Source organism: Gavialis gangeticus, unplaced genomic scaffold (assembly GCF_001723915.1).
Source record: "Gavialis gangeticus isolate Ggan-Ray unplaced genomic scaffold, GavGan_comp1, whole genome shotgun sequence".
Lineage (NCBI taxonomy): Eukaryota > Metazoa > Chordata > Crocodylia > Gavialidae > Gavialis > Gavialis gangeticus.
This window is the reverse complement of record NW_017729000.1, coordinates 7,550,139-7,554,654: the sequence shown is the minus strand read 5'-3', so window position 1 is coordinate 7,554,654 and position 4,516 is coordinate 7,550,139.

The window sequence follows — 4,516 nt, the reverse complement described above, 5'->3', positions numbered from 1 at the left end:
AAGCAACTCTACAATCTATATAAGCAAACACACTGCTAATCTAACTATTTTAGATATATTTAGGGGAATGATGCTTCCCAACTGTCATCTGAAAGCATATTAAGTTTGAGCCCATAAAACATCCAAAAATTTAAATCTCTGAAAATATTTTTATATTTAAAGTGTGACATGCTGATTCAATCTTAATTGTAGGGTCACAAACATTAAGATTTAAAACACGTTAAACAACTTTATTATGTAAAACAATGTAAAAACAGAACATCATGGTGGTGTTTAGAAGAATCCTAAAGTGCTTCAAAACAGCAATTAAAAGGATTTATTATTTTATTGTGCAAAATTGCAAGCACCTTATCAAAAATTAAGCAGCAGCATAAAAGAGTAAAAACTTAAATATTAAATGCATTTTCTATATTCTGCTTTTAGGACCAAAATAATTTACCATATTTTTGGTAACAAAGCTCCAAAGAGTGCATTTTATTGTTTTAACTTTATACCTAATCTTTTTTTTAATACATATACCAATTGAAATACTAGACCCAGATATATTTCTACGTCCACACAGCAAATCTGTGGGTCAAAATCCACAACCAGAATTTTAGCTACAAAAATAAATGTGATTGTTTTTTAGAACACACATGAAATGGGTGGTTGTTGCACTTCCACTTTTCTCAAACGCAAATATTACGAGAAAAGATGGCTTGCTTAAAAATGCTAACATTGCTTAGCTCCTGATGTTTTTAACGTGCAAAGTGAGTTAACAGTTCTGTGTTATTCAAGTTTACTTAAAACAGCTCTACTAATCATGTGATGGACAATCTAAAATAATACACATTTAAGATAATGAACCTGAATATGTTTATTTCTGCCCTACCTCAATGTTAAAATGAACTGGTGGATGTTCATGGTGGGAGAAAATGAAATTTCTAAAATCAGGAATTCAGCTATGAGAACTTAACTGAAGTCCAAATTTTGCACTTGGATACAGGTGTGCACAATGCATTAGCTTCAAATGAAAGCCACAGCGTATGCATGTCAGGAAAGAATTTGGCTCCAAGTACATAGTATCACTATGTTTAGCATCAAGCCCTGATAGAATCCATATTACATACGTGTAGAATTTACAGACAAAGGCTGCTCAGTGTTTCTTCACTTAAAGTATTTCCATCTAAGTTTCACAACCAAAATGAAACACCTCACACTAACTGTATTGCTGCAAGACTGAACCTATATTCCAACATGGCATTATGTTCAGTAAAGATTTGTCTGCACTTGAACACCTGAGGAATTTTTCCCGGAGTTTATAATGCATGCCAAATCAGAGCAGTGCATTTCTATCACATTGAGATGAGCCCCTCAACTCTATTCTTGGAGACATTTAATTTGAACTTCTAAACCCCATCCTATTCCTAAAATAAGCTCATGCTAAAAATTCTATGAACCCAGATCCAAAAAGGAAATGGGTTTAATCTTTAGCAGAAGGTCATCTGAAGTCTTTCCTTTGGAACAGAAATTGAAGGAGGGATCATACTCTGTTACATAATTTTGAATAAACAGACATTCTGTAAGGATTAAAAAAAAAAATAACAAAACAAACGAATATTCTGGTCCCTAACAGGTTTTTGCATCTTGGCAACAAACTAGTCAATGATTCTAGTTGAATTTGAATTCATTTTGTATTGCTTGATAAAGCAATTTAAATCCTTACCAGAAGCAAGATGCAACAAACTTCAAAGGCTGCTTGCAAATTTCGGTTTCCAGTAGTTAGACTGGTCTATTTTGTGTGATCTGTGCAGACAAAGCCTTATTTTGACATAGTTTATAAAAAAAAAAAAAACAACAAAACCTTTCATATCAGAGTATTTCCTCAAAGTGCATTCTACACACTGTCCATTCAGCTCTCAAAACAGTTGCCTTCTGTTTAGTCACTTTTGAGGAACAATGATATGAGCAAAGATGAAATGACAACTTTTTAAACATACTCCATTTCTGCAATGCCATTCAGCTACTCAGTGTTTACATATTTAAAATGATGTTTATAGTAAATAATATGAATATTATTAGCCAAATATCCCTCTTCTTTTTTCAGGTGAGCAGTTAGACACCTAAATTGTCACAGTTTATTGACCACCAATTACATTTAAGTCAATATTCCATGATTCTGAATGTGTGAGAACTACAGTATTATTAACATTATATCAAAAGTTTGTCATACAGAAAAGCAACATTCCTGTTTACAGAATCAATTGGGTAGTTTTTACATACACACATGCACACTCACAGGTATTTTTAAAAATATTAATATTCATAAATGCCAAAGTGCACAAAAATGGTTGACTGTATCACTCATATATACCTGATTTATATGAGAAAGAAACATTATCATACTGCAAAGATTATGGACAACCTTTCTAACCTTTTAAACCTTTTACAAAATTACACATGACTATTGGTTTCCATCAGTGATGATCAGGTTCTTGTACGTCAGTGAAATCAGATTCAAAACTAGATACTGAGTTTAATTAGCAGAGTCAGGACAACACACGTGTAAAATCTGCTTGCAGAGTACATATGTTCTACATGTACATTCTCTATGTATGTGTGCAGATGCACATAGGGCTAGACGTGCTGTCCTATATGCACTTTTGTTACTGCAAGTGCATATCTGACATAGGCTTTTCTTAAGCTATGGTTCAGTTTACAAACAACTGTTTCCTTCCATACTTGACTCCAATTTACAATATGCAGACGTTAAAACTTATGCATCTCATCAAGAAAGTTACTGTCCCCAGTCACAACTAAAGTTTCTAATTATACCATAAGCAAAGAACAATGAAAATTAGTGTTAAATATGATCCATCCTTTACTATAATGAGGATTACGGGAAATGGCAGACAGACTCAAAAGCAGAATTTTAGACTAAGAGTACATTTTCAAAACTAGGCTAAGTGAAAAAGCTCCATTACTGACTCAAATGATGGATTTTTTTTTTTAAATTATAACAACAACTATGAGTTGAATCCAGTATGAACCCCCACTCCAAACGGGGGTTCCTTCAAGGTATACAGAACAGACCAAACCTTATAGGCCAAGGGCACTCAAACTTTTGGCCCCATGAGTAGTATGCATACAGCCAATCCACGGGCCATGTCATACTTCATGTGCTGGGATCAGGCCCCAAGGCCCCAGACTGCTCCCATGGGCAGAATCAGGCCCTGGGACCTGCACTGCTCCTGCTTGCTGGGATTCAGCCTGTGGCATTAAGATTAGATCCCATGCTGCGCTATGTGCCCAATCTAGCATACAGGGCCACAGTCCAGTCCATGGGTCTCCTCATGGATCCATTGCAAGTCCTGCAGGCTGGATGACACAGCACCGGATGCTGAATCTGGCCTGCAGGCCAGGAACTGAGCACCTGTTACAGGCCAAGCTGCTCTAGAATGACAAGTTACACCAGAGGCAGCCCAAGCAGGTCTTACATAACAGACTGGAAAACCAAGCCAATTTTGGTATCATCTTGAAATGGACATATCCAGTAGGCCACTCCCACAAGCAAACCACAGATTATAAAATGTTCAGTGAGAAATTGTACAAACAGGCCTAAAACAAGACAAAGAAATTATTAACAAATAATTTTCTTCTTACCAAGATACCTTACTAGAGTACATTTGCCATGCACTGGTTGCTGCAGCAGATTCAGTACGCTGCTTTAGAGATTTTAGGCCCTTAAGTCTCAGACGCAATAAGGAAGTAATCATTTGCAAATACTAAAGACAACATTTTCAAAAGCAATTAATGGTTTTGGGTATCCAACTTGAGACATCTCAAAAAGGACAAGATTTTCAGACAGCGCTGAGGACCTACCCTCAGGAATAGAAAAAAAAAAAAAAAAATCAGGCCCTTTAGAAATGTTTCATGCTTCACACCAAAAAACAACCAGTCACACTTTTTAAAATCTTGGTCCAAACAACTGAACCTATGTGAAGTCAGTCAAGCGTATGTATCTCTGGAATGAGATAACACTTGTTGTCAAAACAGTGAGAGGCATCTTTCAATTTAAATGTACTTTTTAGCAATATATGAACAGGATGAAAGAAAGTAAGATAATCTGATGTTACTAGAGCACATTCTATATGCTAGACACTGCTGAGTGTTAGCTCATCCAAATACCAAGGATAGAGAAAATACCAAATTGTGCAGTGGAGGGAGGGAAGAAAAAAAAAAGCATTTTTACCAAAGGTCTGCTCCAGTGACAAAAAATACTAGATAGGCTTCTGTTTATATTGGGGGTCTGGTCTTGCATACAAAATTTGTCCATATTTTTCAATATAAAAAAAAAAATACAATACTAAAATTAAACCCAGCGCTTATACTTAAGAAAAAAACAATACCCAAGATGCCTGATCTAAACTCATAGAGGCCTTTCTACCCAGTTTTTCTATTCTGATAGATCATAATCTAGACCTCTAACATTTTACTATTGTAAATTCAATTACTTGAAAACTTTCCAGTGTATATT